Source organism: Lissotriton helveticus, chromosome 5_1 (genome assembly GCF_964261635.1).
Source record: "Lissotriton helveticus chromosome 5_1, aLisHel1.1, whole genome shotgun sequence".
In the NCBI taxonomy this organism is placed as follows: Eukaryota; Metazoa; Chordata; class Amphibia; order Caudata; family Salamandridae; genus Lissotriton; species Lissotriton helveticus.
Window position 1 is genome coordinate 1,229,321,915 of NC_136065.1, and position 17,838 is coordinate 1,229,339,752.

Below are 17,838 nucleotides of genomic sequence, written 5' to 3' on the forward strand. Positions count from 1 at the left end.
AATAATGACTTGAACCATAGAGTCGGGGAGAAACCATGTGGCTCTACCCTTCGTTAACCATCCTTGATCTGTCTGGACCCCTCCTTGTTCGGACCATTTCTTGATTTCTTCAGGAGTAGCATGTAACTGGATATCTATGACATCTTGTGTAGGGTCCTTAACTGTCATGTATGTAGTCGGATCTGGAGTGTGTGTCTGTGTCGGATTAACTGGAATGTCTGGAGTCTGTGCTGTAAGCTTGGCTGTGCGATCTGCTAGATCGTTACCTTGAGAAATAATGTCAGTAACTTTCGTATGTGCTTTGCACTTCATGATAGCGATAGATGTCGGTAAATGTATGGCATCTAACAGAGCTTGAATAAGGAGACCATGCTGAATCTTGGTTCCATGAGAAGTCATGAAACCTCTCTCCTGCCAGAGCACTCCGAAGTCGTGTACAACTCCAAATGCGTAACGTGAATCTGTGTAAATATTAACTTTCAAGTTCTTGGCGTGTATGCAGGCTTGTGTCAGAGCAACTAGCTCTGCTGCTTGAGCGGACAGGGTGTCAATACGGTGTGTCTCAATAACTTCGGTGTCGGTAGTCACTGCATACGCGGCGACTAGTTCTCCTGTACTTGTTCTCATGCATGAACCATCCACATAAAGTGTCAGGTCTGGGTCTGGTAACGGAATATCTGTCAGATCTTGTCTTGGCTTTGTCGTAATGTTAACTACTTCCACGCAGTCATGTGTGGCAGAATTCGAATTAACTGATGGTAACAGTGTAGCAGGATTGAGAACGTTGCAGCGTCTGATTTCTATGTGTGGCTGAAACAGTGTCAATTCATAACCTGTTAAACGTGCAATTGTCAAGTGCTGAGTTTGTGTTCGGATTAAAAGAACTTCCACGGAATGTGGAACTTGTACTGTCAGGGAGTGTCCTAAGACTATGGAATCACTTTGTCTGATAGCTAGGGCTGTGGCTGCAACTGACTTGAGGCACGCAGGCAGAGCCTGGGCTACAGGATCTAATGTGCTCGAAAAATAAGCACATGGCTTGTATTGTCCTGCTTGATCTTGTGTGAGAACAGATAATGCTGTACCTTCGCGTTCAGTGACGAAAAGTGTAAAAGGCTTACTGTAGTTCGGTGTCGCTAGAACTGGAGCTTGGCATAGGGCTTTCTTTAACTCATTGAAACTAAGTGTATGTTCAGATGTCCAAGGGAGTACAGTCGATACGGCTGCCTCCTGTGTCGTTAACTGTATCAGTGGCTTGGCTAGAAATGCATACTGAGGAATCCATTGTCGGCAGTAAGAAGTGAGGCCGATAAAAGCACGTACCTCCTTCTGGGTCTTGGGCTGAGGAAGACTCGCTATTAACTGGATACGGTCTGGTGTCAACTGCCTACCCCTCTTGGACAGTAAGTGTCCTAAGTAGACCACTTGCTGGACACAGAATTGAAGCTTAGAAGGGGACACCTTGTGCCCCATCTCGGCTAGGAAATACAGAACTGTGAGGGATGCTCGCTCGCAAGCACGTTCAGAACGGGCTGTGACCAGGAGATCATCGACATACTGGAGCAGGGCAGTGTCAGTTGGCATGTGAATGTTGTCTAGTTGTCTCTTAAGTGCTTGACTATAAATACTAGGACTTTCTGTGAAACCTTGAGGAGCGCGTGTGAACATATAGCTCCTTCCATTTAAACAAAATCCGAAAAGGAACTGGCTGTCTGGATGAATAGGGACACTGAAAAACGCGTTCTTGAGGTCGATTACAGTAAAGAACGTGGCTTCGGAATCAATGGCTGTCAATAGGGAAGAGATATCTGGAACGACTGGGTACTGAGGAATAATACATTTATTAAGTTCTCGTAGGTCAATCACTAATCGATATACTGGGGGTGCATTTGGATCAGTACGTTTCATGACTGGAATGATCGGAGAATTGCATACATTGGAGTCAGTTTCTACAACCACTCCTTGAGCCATGAGCTCGTCAATAATTTTGGATAAGGCTGCTACAGCCTCAGGTGGCAATCTGTACTGTCTGATTCGTGGTAACACCACACCTGGCTTGAGAGTCACACGATGGGGTGTGATTTGCATATAACCAACATCAGTTGGACCTTGCGCCCATAGATGCTGCGGAACATTGGACAATCTGGGATCAAAATCTCGTAATACATAGTGACCCTTGAAGTCACGTAGGAACAGACGTATTCCCTCTGGGGAACAGCATATAACTGCACCTAACTCTTTCAGTGTTTTAATGCCTAATAGGTTTTCTGGACATGACTTAGTAAGTAACAAATCAGTAGTACGGGACAATGGACCTACTTCTAGAGTAACTGGCTTTGATATTTCATTTACAATGGGTTTTCCTGAAAATCCAAGGGAAACATTTCTTGAGCCTGAGAGCGGAGCCCCTGGAACTTCGGCGTGACTGATGGTGGTCCTACTTGCCCCTGTATCAATCAAAAACTTTCTGTCTTTCCCTAATACTTGACTGTGAACATAGGGACCTTCTTGATCTACAGGTATCTCGATGAGAGGCAAGCCTACCTCCCTCTCTAGGCTGTTTCATGAATACTGCTGGTACTCTGGATACTCAGACTGTGCATACTGATACATTTGCTGTGTAACATGCTGTGTTGCAGCAATAGGCTGCGGTACAGTAACTGTCTGTTGTGCATTCTGTGGCTGAGGAGTCTGTGAAACTTGTTCGTGTCTAGGCGGACGTGGTCTTTCTTTAGTCTTACCAGTGGCTATGTTGTGTTTCAGAACTGCACACTCGTTTATAAAATGACCTGGCTGTTTACAATAATTGCAGTTCCCTTTAACGGGAGCTGCAGGATGACTGGCTTGATTCGGACCCCTCTTCTGACTGTCTTGAGGAACAGATTGTGCAACTAGTACTTTCATTTTCGTGTCTTTCATACGTTTTCTCTCGTGTTCTTGTTCTTCCCTGATCCTATTCTGGTGGTATTGGAGCATCTGCAACATCTGGGACGGGGTATTAGCTTGCCAGGTACTTTCGACTTTCAAAACTCGATTCTTAATTTGTGGACTTGAATTCTCGACTAATTTAGTAACAAAAAGGTGAGGGTATGACTCACTACTTGTCTTGAGGCCACTGTTGATGCTAAAACATTTCTCAAATCTGGAATAAAAATCACTAATGTCTTCGTCTTGTTTCTGTTTACAGGCTGAGATTGCATCCCAGTCTTCTTTTCTAGTTGTCAATAACCTAGGCAAAACTTGTATTAATAATTCCGGTAATTCTTTACATTTCGCTCCAAGACCGGTACCTGGTACTCGTGCCTTGTCTTCGGCTTCTAGAACTGCCCAATCGATCTTTTTCTCTCCCACCTCCCATTCTTTTTCCTTGAGCTTTTCATACACCCCTGCGGGCAACAGAACTTTCAACATTTTAATTATATCTGGGTACGTGTATTCTCCCATACAAAGCATGTCTTTTAATTCTCTATGGAACCCTGCTGGATCTTTATCATGACAGGGAATTAATTTCTTCATCTCTAGGAGTTCCATCTTTGTGATCGGAGTGTAAACAAACACTCGTTCTAGTTCGCCACCCGTTCCTCTAACTGGGTGGACTTCTCGTAACGGATTCTGTCTCTCCATGTAAAATGGTTTGCTTTCTGGGGGTGAGACATGAACAAAATGCGGATTCAAAAACGTTCTATATTTGTGGCGCTGTTCTAGAATGACACTAATTAAATCGGTACCTAAACCTTTCCATCTATACTGGAGTAACTCGTTCAGGATATCGTGTAACGGACCTGGATCAGAGTGCTGACCCTCATACAATGTAATGAGGTGCTGAATCATATACATACCCGCCAGTCGTTGCTCGGCTGGGGGCATTTTCAGAAACATTTGTGCCACTATTTCGTCTGGAAAAGTGGTAGAATCAGTAGTCCATCGGACTGCTGATCGGGCTAGTTCTTGTTCATGCATGGTACTTAACTCACTGTAACCGATTCGTGATTTCAGAATGTGATCGGTAGCTTGAAATACTTGTTCTAGAGAACCTTGTTCTGGTGCTGGATGATGAAAAATAGACTTGTGTTCTAGGCGTAAATGGCGATCTGGAAATCTAGATTTTCCTACATACGCTATTCTGTCGGGATTCTCGTCCTCTACCTCTTCAGTATCAGAGTTACTTTCTTTCTCGCTTACTTGTGCTGCTTTACGCTGTTCGTGTAACTTTATTATTTCTTTACGGATTTTCTTGTACATACTTTCCATAGCACTGATGGTTCTGTGCTTACCCTCGGCTATATTATCACTCCACTTTGTCAGGGTTCTCATTTCGGCTTGATCTTTGGTCGGATAATCTTGTTCTCGTATTAGACAATTAATCAGAAACTTTAATAGCATGAGCTGGACTTCAGCTTTTCTTTGAGACATGGCCTCGCCAATGCTTTCTGGATCATCCCCTGTACGGATGAAACGATATATTCTGTCTAGATCTTCTTTCATATTCGGTAGGGTGACTAGATACTCGGCCACCCTTCTTACACGTAATGAATATAAAACCATATTATCCTCTCCTGGGACAGGATCATAGCCACATTCATTAAGGGCTTTTCTTATTTCTGCTACAGACTGATGTCTGGGCGTACGCTGTGACGCTTGCATATGTAATTCGGCTGTCGTTAAACGCTTGTGTGGCGGCGGGGTTTGAGGAGTACCTCCCCCTGCGGCCCCTAAACTAGAGTCGTCGACTGATCCTCTTCGTACTAGTGTGGCAGGAAATTGAAATGCGGGCTGAACTGGTATGGCGGGCTGGACCTGGGGGACCGTAGCAGGTACTGCAAGGGGTACCCCGGTGTCTGGAGAAGCAGGGAATGCCTGATTTACAGGGACTGGTGGAGCGGGGACAGGATTTGCATATTCTGGGACTGTGTCGTCCAAATAGGACGAAATAAAAATATCAGCTGCGGTCTGTTTGTGACGTAGCTTGGTCGGAACTAATGGTGGCGGGAAATTACTGGATGCCTCTGGGGTCGCTTTTGGCAAGCCCTCGGCAAGGAGAGGATACATACCCCTAATAAGAGCATGCCTCTGTCTGTCTGACTGTTCGGCTTTAACTTGTTCACCTATCTCGATTAGTTCTTTTTCTTGTGCTCGTTCTAAGGATTCTCTACTTAATTCTGACTTTCTGATTTCTTTTTCGGTTCTTTTATGAGCTTCTTTGCGCCATAACTCGATGGCATCTTTCTGTGACTGTCTGGCTTTCTTTTTCCATAATGCCTCTTCTACTCGCATGATGCACTCGGCATCCCATGTACCCGATACGGGCCATCTATACTTTTCTTCTAACTGTTTGGTATACTCTACCCATAAATCTAGATATAGTATGGCACTTATGCCATGTTTCTGATACATAAAATGACCTGGACTGTCCCTAGGCGGAACTGGAACTGCTGCTTCCAGCAGACCCTTTCTAGTTTTTAACTGACGTAACTTAGAAAACAAGGGCATGACTGGACTGTAATCTAGACACAATACAATACACAATGAACACGATACTTATTCCCCATTCATACCACGACATTAAAATACATGAAGAACATTTAAAAATAACAGTTCGAACAGAATACTACCTGGAATACGGAACACAGAATACATGAATTTTCTCGAGAACAGACCTGACTGGAACAGAAACTAGATGCACTGCTGAAACAGTACGAAACTTACCGGTCTCATAAAGAGACACGTCAGGACCCGCATCCACCGAAGTGGACACTTCGTTTGTGGGTCTGTGTACCACCAACCCACGGACCAGAGTCATTTAAATTGACCCTGTCTAGATACTACCCCAGTAACGGTACTCACCGGGCAGCAAGAACGGAAGGCCTCGGACTGGACTGGACTGCTTCGACGTCGGACGGACGAACTTCGGACTTCTGTTACGGGTGGGCCTCCGGATACCTCGGACCTTGGACTCTCGGCTTGGGCTCTGGTCGGGACTCGCCGCGTTCCTCCACCGTCTCGTCTGGATGCTGGACCGCCTCCTCCGTCTCCTCCGTGGGCCTGAGGGATACTTGAAGCAGAAATATCTGCCGGTGCGCAGAAGAGTTCCGTCACGACTGCAGAGGGTCAGGGGGTCGGCGTGGCTTCACCGACGCGTGGGGAAAGGGCAAGTCCCTGTTCGGGCGCCATTATGTGGTAAATAAATAAATAATACCCTATTTTTGAATGAATAAATAAATAACAGATAGCTCAATAAATAAGAGTCAAGATTCGAGGTAGTAGGAGTTTTGCAGGTTTAATACAGCATAAGGACAGGAACAGGACGACCTGCACAGGAATAGGAAGGCAGGGCCCAGCAGCTGCTGGGGCTGGATCTGGGATGAGCGCGCTAAGGAATAACTTTTTAATAACAGTACATGAGCATATATACATAACGCAAACACATAGCATTACATTGCAATAGGCGTAGCAGTGGGTGGAGCAAAAGGCGTGACGCGTAGCAGTCGCGAAAGATAAGGGTGAAAAGAGGTGTAACAGGGCGTATACATAGGCATGTGATGCAAACGTAACAGAATATGTCATGAATGGGGCGGAAACCATGGAGGGGGCTACCTGAGGAGCCGGGACCTCTAACCTGATGGTGCGCGCAAACTAGCAATGACGTGTTACTAGGAGAAGCTGGGGGCTTCGAACTCTGTGCTAGGAGCAGAGACTGAAGTCTGGAGAGTCAGGACGACATGTACCTAAACAGTATCTAGTATCTGATGTTTAGAGAACATGTTGATATAAACTAGAAGTCAGGAGGGGAAAGGCTAACAGACACTAAGACTGGACCATGCATTATTCTACATGTAGTGCGTGATGAAGAATATTAAATGACCATTAAATGCAGTATTTCTCTTACATGGAGACGTGAAGGCTAGACAATGACGGAAACTATTGATGCGATTCAGTAGCTTTAGGAATGCAGAGAAGGAGGACTGAACTGATAACTGGAATCATAACATACTCTTGGCAGACTCAGAGGCAGAGCCAGGCTGAGCCGGGCACTGCGAGGCAGGAAGTAAGTGAAGGGTCGAGGATACAGGTGGGGGCTGTATCGCTCCTCAGCGAGGCTTCAGGAGACAGGAGACAGGAGCTGAATCTGGTGTCCAGGCCCTTTTGAGGCCTAGAAACGGGAACTTTACATACAATAACGTGCACACTGAGAAACGTGGCAACGTAGCTTTACATAGGCCTGATATTCGTAGTATTCACGAGAACTGGAAACTGGCATACTAGAGGTGGACACAACTATAATTGCGTCTTTAAATCAAACATAGGGAATACATATGCATATTTAATCATGCACATATAACATATGATGGATGACACGTAGGGACACAGAACATGACAAAATTTACTTTTCCACAACAGAATTCATCAAGATGCACTTACCAACAAATTTTCTCGGAGGGTCGGGATATTTACATAGGATTAATTGCCATCGTCATGGTCACCTCGAAAGGGAGGTGTGCAGAGTGGAAAGCTTTCAGGCCACGTATGATGTTTTTCCTCTGTAGGTTTAAGGGAGGGGAAAAAGCATGAAGTAAATAAAAACAATTTTCTCACCAGGCTAGTATATAATGCGAAGACATAAGATAGTAGATATGTAATAGGCAGAACATACCGGATATCTTAATTGGTATTCTGTTATCCACTAGTTTCTTTGTCCAATAATCCAGGGGGAAAGGGACTCTCTAATTCCTCACAGAAGGATCAAATTGTTTCGATTTCAGAGTAGCACTAAGATCCATCTACGATGCAAGAGATAAAACGAACCCTTCAGTGCTAGCAGATCACAAGGGGTTTAATGCAGGTTTTTAACAGGCTCAGTGTCACAAGGGAGAGCCCACTCTTCGATAGTGCTATTTCGTAATTAAAGTGTCTTCGGTAGACTAACCCCGTCTTTAAAACAGAATCGTTGGTCTGGCTCCAATGATCAAAATCTTTGCTCACCGTTGAAAGGACGGAATAGGTCCTGGGGCGGAGACGCGTCACTTCAAATGCGGGTTCTCTGGGATTAGTTGTCCGCAAGTTGGCGTGCATAATAAACTCGGCAATGCTGCTGGGAGTAAACTCTCATAGGGAGGATTTTCAAATCCTAGGGTATACAAAGGAAAAGGAACTGGTCAAACAATTTTCATAGCCCATATCCGAGTGAGAGGTAATACACTCAGAGAACCGAGAGTGTTGACGGGCTGATCGAGAAAATAACGAGAACCTTACCGTGTGACGGGGACTCTACTGGCCGGAACGGGAGCTGACACACGTCTCCTCAAAAGCACGTGAGCAGGTGATGTTCCAAAGTTGCTTTTTGAATCTTACCGTCTTGATGGAATGAGCCACAGGTGGAACTAATCGGTGGAGTAGAAAGCGGACGACAGTGGTAACCGTGGCGGCCATCTTAGTGAGGGCTTACTCAAGGACTGAATGGCATAATGAAAAACGGACTACAGCGTGGGCATACATCAGCCGTCCGTTGTAGGGTTTAATCAATAGCAAACCCGTGAGGTAAGAACATTCATCATATCGGTGTGCACACATCTAGTCTATTCCATTCGCCCGCCATCTTGAGTTAAGAATGGCATATGAGATAGTGATGAAATGGCGAGACCCTACCCATCTATTAGGGGGGATTTTGTAAGATCCAAGGGCATGATTGGGAGGTGCTATAATCAATGTGTGCCCAACTGATCACGCCAGTGTTTCCGATGTTCGTATCTGTGGGGACCCGTTTTTTTTTTTTTACAGTGTTAGAGCAGTTACTCCACTACACAGGGACTGGGCGTATCAACAAACTAGCAAACTGTTGACAGGCAGAAAGGTGAGGTAGTAAAGGAAATATAGAGAGATGCAATGTAGACTGAGAAGCCAGAGAGAGGGTCAAAATGAGTGAAGTAGAAAGAACGCTCAGGAAAATATTAATGAGGCAAGAGAAAGGAAGCGAGAGACGAGAAGGACTGAAAGAGAATTAAGGTGCAGAAAGAAAAGATGTGAAGTAGAGTGAGTGGAGAAAGAGAAACGAGCTTAGGTTGATACATCAATAGCAGTAGGGTGAGGTAGAGACATTGGTGAGGTAGAGAGTGAGCAACAGTTAAGGTAGAGAGATGTACAAAGAGAGAGTGCAGCTAGAGTGGGTAGTTGAAATAGACAAGGCAGAGATACAGATGAAAGGGATGATTTAAAGGTAGAGATATCCAGAAAGGAATAATGTAGAGAGGGAAGTGACCTAGGGTGATATTAAAAGAAAAGGAAGAGGGGACGAGGCGAGTTAGAGAACACATGGGGTGGTAAATTGAGAGATTAAGTACTGTGATAAAGAGGTGCATTCGTGTTGAAGTAGTGAAAGAAATTAGGCTGGGAGACATGAGCTAAAGAGAGAGTGATGAGAGTGAGGTAGAGATGAGGTATAGACAGATAGAGATATGTAAAGGCATTGAGAGATGACAGATGATATTGAAGAAGATTGAGGAGAGCTACAGGCAGAATTGTAAAGGCTGGTGAGACAGAAAACGAGCAGCAGTAAGGTGCAGAGAAGAGGGGTGGGGTAGAGAGATGAAAAGAGGTGGGCCTAGAGAGAGACAGAGAGAGACACATTTGTAGATTCAGCCACGGAGGGCCAGAGATTAATGATACCGTGAAGGACAAAGGTTGGATAGGAAGAGATATATTGAAAGTGGTGAAATAGATCGGTTTTGCAGCAGATTTACATTGTGCTGATCTTTGGTGCAAATTCAAGTAAAAGCGTCGCTCAAGCAGATGAACATTTACTCCCAGACTGAGGCATAACAAAATACATTTAATACAGTTAATTGACTTGAAGCATATTTAGACCCACAAAAATGATGGAGAGTGGTAGATATACAAAGCATGACTATTTATTAACAGATTAGAAAGTTACAAACTCACACTAGTCAAATTAATCGCATTTCATTAATCAGTACATGAATCCAATGGCCAATACAATTCAAAGCAATTCAAAATCGCTACTTACAAATAAAAAACAGTTATAAGCAGTCATGAAATAGATCAAAGCCGCGACAGTCTCCCATGAAGGGAAGTTCCCGACTTTGCTAATCTAGAGAAGTGGGCAAGATGACATGAAATCAGGTGGAAGGTTTTAACATCTAAAGCCTCCGAAGGTAGAATCAAATGTAGATTTAATCAAGTAAGTGGGAAAGGAATTTGCCCAGTAGTCTCGTTAAAGCAAGAGTAAAGAAAGCATCTCCTCTGTGGACAGGGCATCTGAACTATGTAACTCAATAATGCATAGATTTATTTTAGGCTAATCAGCTTTATTTGGAAGAAAGGCATTTACAAGTGAATATAAGTACAAAACAATATAAACTAAGGCAACAAGAATAGTAAACCTGGATATGATAGTAAAGCTGTTTAAATTTTAGGAATTTCATCTGGAAAAGAGGGGAAGAGAAAGGTCAAAGACAGAGAGAAAAGGAAGACGGAAGGAGAAATTAAGTAAAGACTGATCAAATTAAAGAGTATAATGAGAAAGCCTTTGAAGAAGAGAAAAATAAAAAAAATGAAAATGTGAAAAGAATTAAAACTAAGCAGAGCGAATAGGAGTTCAGAGCGGTTTAACATTTTCAGAAAGTATAGAATTAGTATTTTACACAGCTATTTTATCTAAAAAGTTTGTTAATGGTAAACAATACAATGCTCAATTAAATACAGGCTTACAAAAGAAGGCAAAAACTTTGTCTAACCTATGATAGTGACAAACATTATACCTCAATGCTTTAAAAGCAATATTAAAATAACTTTTCCAATTAATCGTAACGTGCTGAAAAGTTAAAGCTAACATAAGGTCAAACAATCCATTCTTTTTTTGTGTTGAAATTTTTTATTGAATTATGCATTAAAATGCATAGTAAATATCAACGTGAATAAGGTAAATAAGAAAACCTTATTTGCAAAATATTTGAAAAGAATAATGAATTGATAGATTATGAAATTTACTGCTAGTAATAGGGATAAGGAAAAAGTTAACAGTACATACTCTACAATCTGTTATAAAATAACAATACAAAAGGTATGAATGTATCTTATATATAAGTAACGGAATGACTAAATAAATATAATCAAGATTAAAAGAAAGAAAAAAAAAAAAAGGGTGCCAGAGTAACGGGGGGGGGGAGGAGGGAGAGGGAAGTAAAGAGAAAGGATAAAGAGAATGAAATAGTACAGGAAGAGCATATGAGATAATATTATTAAGTAGGTAAAGGATGCACATTAGAAGAGAGAGTTGGGTTAGATTCGTCATCCAATGTGGTTTCCAAAAAGGGGGACCAAGTTTGAAGAAAGATGTCAGCTTGGTCCTGAAGATTGTAAATTGTGCGTTCATGTAAGGCTGTCTGCATCATTGCCACCAACCATTCTTCCTGAGAAGGAGCAGATGAAGACTTCCAATGGAGTAAAATGCAAATTTTGGCTGCAGCCAAAGCAGTGTGAAGAAGACAAGTCTGTGGCTTAGAAAGTTTTGGAAAACCACGGAAGTCATGTAAAATAATGGTGGCAGATGTAAGTGGTAAAATGAATGCCATTGTAGAGTTCAAAGTTTTGCCAACAAAGATCCAGAAGTGTCTGGTGCGTGGACATTCGCAAATGATATGTGTTATGTCACAACCAGGACTAGAACATCTCCAGCAAGAAGTATGCGATAATAACCCAGCTTGATATAATTTAACCAGTGACCAGTGCCAGTCATGAAGAATTTTAAAGATACAGAATTTGAGACGCACTTCTCGAACGCCTTTGTGCAACCCCTCCAGAATTTGATCCCATTGATCATTGGACACCCCCGCGCCGCACGGCCACCAGCTGCTGCGTGTGCCCCTTGCCTGCCCTCGACCTCGCTGCTGCCTCGTTTGCCGGTTGCCGGCTGCCTCCGCTGCGGTTGTCTCTGCCTTGTTATTTTGTCTGTAATTTGTGCCTGTTTTATTTTATTTCATTGTGCCTGTGTTTTGGTTTTCCTTCCTTGTTGTCCGCCTACCTCGCCGCCCTCCCTTCCCGCCACCGCCGCTTTTCCCCGCCCCTTTTTCTTTTCTGTACCCTGCCCGCCTCCCAGCTGCTCCGCCCACCCGCGCACTTGGCCTTAATTGGCGACCGTGCGACGCAGGTGAGTGTGACCCACTTGTGGGACACCCCCGCGCCGCACGGCCACCAGCTGCTGCGTGTGCCCCTTGCCTGCCCTCGACCTCGCTGCTGCCTCATTTGCCGGTTGCCGGCTGCCTCCGCTGCGGTTGTCTCTGCCTTGTTATTTTGTCTGTAATTTGTGCCTGTTTTATTTTATTTCATTGTGCCTGTGTTTTGGTTTTCCTTCCTTGTTGTCCGCCTACCTCGCCGCCCTCCGCCCTCCCTTCCCGCCACCGCCGCTTTTCCCCGCCCCTTTTTCTTTTCTGTACCCTCCCCGCTCCCGCCTCCCAGCTGCTCCGCCCACCCGCGCACTTGGCCTTAATTGGCGACCGTGCGACGCAGGTGAGTGTGACCCACTTGTGGGACACCCCCGCGCCGCACGGCCACCAGCTGCTGCGTGTGCCCCTTGCCTGCCCTCGACCTCGCTGCTGCCTCGTTTGCCGGTTGCCGGCTGCCTCCGCTGCGGTTGTCTCTGCCTTGTTATTTTGTCTGTAATTTGTGCCTGTTTTATTTTATTTCATTGTGCCTGTGTTTTGGTTTTCCTTCCTTGTTGTCCGCCTACCTCGTCGCCCTCCGCCCTCCCTTCCCGCCACCGCCGCTTTTCCCCGCCCCTTTTTCTTTTCTGTACCCTCCCCGCTCCCGCCTCCCAGCTGCTCCGCCCACCCGCGCACTTCGCCTTAAATGGCGACCGTGCGAACGCGCAGCGGCCACGCGCAGCGGGCGCGCCGATTGTGCGCCGAAGGCGCGCCAAAGGTAAGCCCGTCTGCGCCCGTCCGCGACCGGATCGCGACCAGCGCCAGGACCCCTGGCCCACGAAGACCCCGACCGACCCGCCTGACGTACTCCACCACCACCCTCACCGCTCTCAACACCGGCCGACTCCCAGAATGCCATCAAGCAACTCCACGACGCACCCACGGTCCTTTCAGCTGCCACGCCTGCAAGTTCACCTGCATCCGGACCTGCCTCGCACCAGCACCCGCCAAGTCGAACACCAGCAGCACCCACCTCAAGTGCATCCTGCTCAACACCCGCTCCGTCCATAGACACGCCATCGAACTCTGGAACCTCCTAGACGCCACAGCCCCTGACGTTGCCTTCCTCACGGAGACCTGGATGAACGCCTCTTCAGCTCCCGACATCGCCATCGCTATCCCAGAGGGCTACAAGATCGTCCGGAGGGACCGCAACGCCAACCAGATAGGAGGAGGCATCGCCATCATCCACAGGAACACCATCCGTCTCACGACCAGCACCGACAACACCCTGACCAGCGCAGAACACCTGCATTTCCAGATCCACACCAACCCGAACACCACCCTCAGAGGCACCCTGATCTACCGACCCCCTGGACCACGCACACAATTCAGCGAGGACATCGCCGACTTCGTCAGCCCGCATGCCCTCCCCTCCGCTGACTACATCCTCCTGGGAGACCTCAACTTCCATCTGGAAAACAACAACGACCGCAACACCAGCACCCTGCTCGACAACCTCGCCAACCTGGGACTCAAGCAACTGGTGTCCACCCCCACCCACCTCGCCGGACACAAACTCGACGCAGTCTTCTCTTCCAGCACAGACATCGGCTTCAGCCACGCCACAGAGCTTCAATGGACGGACCACAGCTGCGTCCACTTCACCTTCAAGAGAACGACGACCCACCACCACCAGCAACAGGCCGCCCGCAGAAGCTGGAACAAGATCACAGCAGACCAGCTCGCCACCTCCCTGAGCCAGCACCCTCCGGCCAGCTCAGCGGACCCCAGCCAGGCCGCCGACAACCTCACGAAGTGGATCAGCATCTGCGCGGACGAGCTCGCCCCACTGAGGACCCCGCCTAGCAGACCCGGCAGCAAGAAGGCCCCATGGTTCACCGACGAACTCAAGAGCTCCAAGAAGAACTGCCGAGCCCTCGAGAAAGTCTGGAAAAGGGAACCGACACCGGACAACAGGACCTCCTTCAAACTTGCCACCCGGAAACACCACCAGCTGATCCGCGCCGCCAAGAAAACAGCATTCAAGGACCGGTTGGACAACAACGCACACAACTGCAAGGAACTCTTCAACATCGTGAAAGAGCTTTCCAACCCCAGCGCAGGAAACAACGACATCACCCCATCGCAAGACCTCTGCAACTCCCTCGCTTCATACTTCCACAACAAGATCGCGGACATACACAACAGCTTCAACAACCAACCAACGCACACCATGACCGAACAACCACCCCCCACCACCACCCTCCACGCCTGGACCCCGATCAGCACCGAAGACACCATCCGCACGATGAACTCCATCCACTCCGGATCACCGACCGACCCCTGCCCTCACCACGTCTTCAACAAGGCCGACGCTGTCATCGCACCCCACCTGCGAGACATCATCAACACATCCTTCGACACCACCATCTTCCCTGAGAGCTGGAAACACGCCGAACTCAGCGCTCTACTAAAGAAGCCATCAGCCGACCCCACCGACCTCAAGAATTACCGCCCCATCTCGCTCCTCCCGTTTCCAGCCAAAGTCATCGAGAAGACCGTCAACAAGCAGATGGCCGCCTTCCTCGAGACAAACGGATCCCTCGACCCCTCACAGTCCGGCTTCCGAGCCAATCACAGCACCGAGACCGCCCTCATCGCCGCCACCGATGACATCCGAGCCCTGATGGACAATGGAGAAACAGCGGCCCTCATCCTCCTAGACCTCTCCGCGGCTTTCGACACGGTCTGCCACCGCACCCTAGTGCAGCGCCTCAACAACGCCGGAATCCAGGGGAAGGCACTGGAATGGATCATCTCCTTCCTCGGCGGAAGAACACAGAGAGTCCGCCTACCACCGTACAAGTCAGAGGCCACCGAAGTCATCTGCGGCGTCCCCCAAGGATCCTCTCTGAGCCCCACCCTCTTCAACGTCTACATGAGCCCCCTCGCGGCCATCGTACGCAAACACAACCTCAGCATAATCTCCTACGCCGACGACACCCAGCTGATCCTCTCCCTGACCAACGACCCCGCCGCCGCCAGAGCCAACCTGCACGAAGGGATGAAAGAGGTAGCCGAGTGGATGACGACCAGCCGCCTGAAACTGAACTCGGACAAGACGGAGGTCCTCATCCTGGGCTCCTCACCCTCCGCCTGGGATGACTCCTGGTGGCCTCCCGCCCTGGGCACCGCACCCAAACCGACAGACCATGCACGCAACCTGGGCGTCATCCTGGACTCCTCCCTCTCCATGACCAGGCAAGTCAACAACGTCTCCTCGGCGTGCTTCAACATCCTACGCATGCTACGGAAGATCTTCTGGTGGATCCCCACCGAGACCAGGAAGACCGTCACCCAGGCCCTCGTCACCAGCCGACTGGACTACGGCAACGCCCTCTACGCCGGTACCACCGCCAAGCTCCAGAAGAGACTCCAGCGGATCCAGAACGCCTCAGCCAGACTCATCCTCGACATCCCACGAACCAGCCACATCTCCGGACATCTGAGAGACCTTCACTGGCTCCCCGTCAACAAAAGAATCACCTTCCGCCTCCTCACCCACGCACACAAAGCCCTACACGACCAAGGCCTGAGCTACCTCAACAGCCGAGTCAACTTCTACGCTCCCAAACGCCACCTCCGATCAGCCAACCAGGCCCTCGCCGCCGTCCCCCGCATCCGAAGAACGACTACAGGAGGAAGGTCCTTCTCCTACCTGGCCGCCAAGACCTGGAACTCCCTCCCGACCGACCTGCGCCTGACCCAAGACCACCTCTCCTTCAGGAAGAAGCTGAAGACCTGGCTGTTCGAGCAGTAGCGCCCCCCCCCCCCCCCAGCGCCTTGAGACCCTACGGGTATGTAGCGCGCTTTATAAGTGTCACTGATTGATTGATTGATTGATTGAGTACATAATAGATAAGCGAGATTGCCATTTAGTCCAAAGAGTATGTGAGAGAGGTTGTGAAAAAAGAGGGAGCAAAAAGGTTTTATAAAGACCAGAGGTCACCCCCTTAAACTTCCCCCATAGTTGCAGATAAGATAACATTGAAGAAACCTGAAGCAACCAAGGTGGAGAGCCTAATTGTTTTTAAGACATTGTTGAAGTTGAACGTATTTAGAGGAATGTAGGAGTGGAAGATTAAATTCCTCACAAAGTTGGGGAAAAGTTTTAAATTCTCCATCATGTAAGAGTTGATCCATAGAAGAAATGCTGGCTTCTCTCCACAAAGGCCAGGATAAAGTACGACCGTTGATACCAATAGCTGAATTATTCCACAAGGGAGCCTTAATGTGAATTCGCGGATTCGAACTTAATATGCGATGACCCCTCTGCCAAGATCTATACATGGTTGATATGATAGGATTTTTAGGATCCAAAGAACTAGTACCAGTACCGTATAAAACGGATAGTCCTGAATCCTGAGATAAAAGATGACGGTCAATTGATACCCATTGTGGAATGTCTTTAGAGTTGGGTAGAAAATATGTGAGTTGAGAAATGTGTAGGGCAAGTGAATAATGTTCAATGCCTCCATTTAACTGATGGGCCTTTAGTTTAGCAGCAGCAAGGCGCGGTTTAGCTCTGCCCCAAATAAAGAGCTTTCTCTTGGAGTCGATTGATCTTAGAGTAACTAAAGGAATTTGGAGGGGAAGCATACCCAAAACATAAATGAATCTTGGTAAAGTAACCATCTTAATAGCTTGAACTCTACCCCATAAAGATAATCCTAGAGCTTTCCACTTATTAAAATCCCTCTGCATTTGAGAAAATAAAGAAGCTAAATTAACCGCAAACATATTTTCCAAACCTCTATTAATCAGAATCCCAAGATACTTAAGGTGTGAAGATTGTCAGTGAAAAGGGAATCCAGAAATTGCTGATTTCGTAGTGCCAACTGAAATAGGTACGCTTCACTTTTGTCCCAATTTATTTTATAACCAGAAAAAGAGGAAAAATCATTAATCAAACAATCCATTCTAATAAACATTTAACATGGTGACCTCATATAGGCTACCTTGAAAAAGCAGTACGGAGACATAGTACATGCGACCAGACTGTCTCCCAAAATGACGCAGTAGGAGAGCCAAGGAAAACTAGTATTTGCAATACATATATGTATCTATGCAGCACTTTAGCCTGGGTGCTGAAACATCTACTGTTCTTTAACATTGTGGGAAAGTAAGCACCAAACTGCGGAACACTCCAAGTATGGGAACACATGGAGAGAAATATTGGCTTTCAGTGGGAAATGGTATAGTCCAAAGCTCTGTTTTTAATATAAAATCAGGGCATTCGATGGTCATATCACTGAAAATACAAGATTTGAAAAAAATATTATTGTCTACGGGTGCTCATGAAAGACAATTTCTATGGACTGGAATCTAGAGAATGGTAAAGTGATTCTGGTATTTTACTGACCTCTGCTGAGAAGTTTGGACTGCTGATGCCTGTGCTGGAAATGTACCCTGTTAGAAAATCTTGCTTTGAATATGTCATGTGTACACCATACTATTAGCTTTCAAACCTGCTTAAAAGTGTAGAAGAGGAGGCCACAAACAATGTTGATTAAAATAATAATAACTTCCTTGCTGAATCTGTGAGCAGTAATCAATGTTTCACTATTAAAGTGCGTCCTGCTCAGACGTTCTAGTACTTCAGAAGTAAAGGAATAGCTATCCT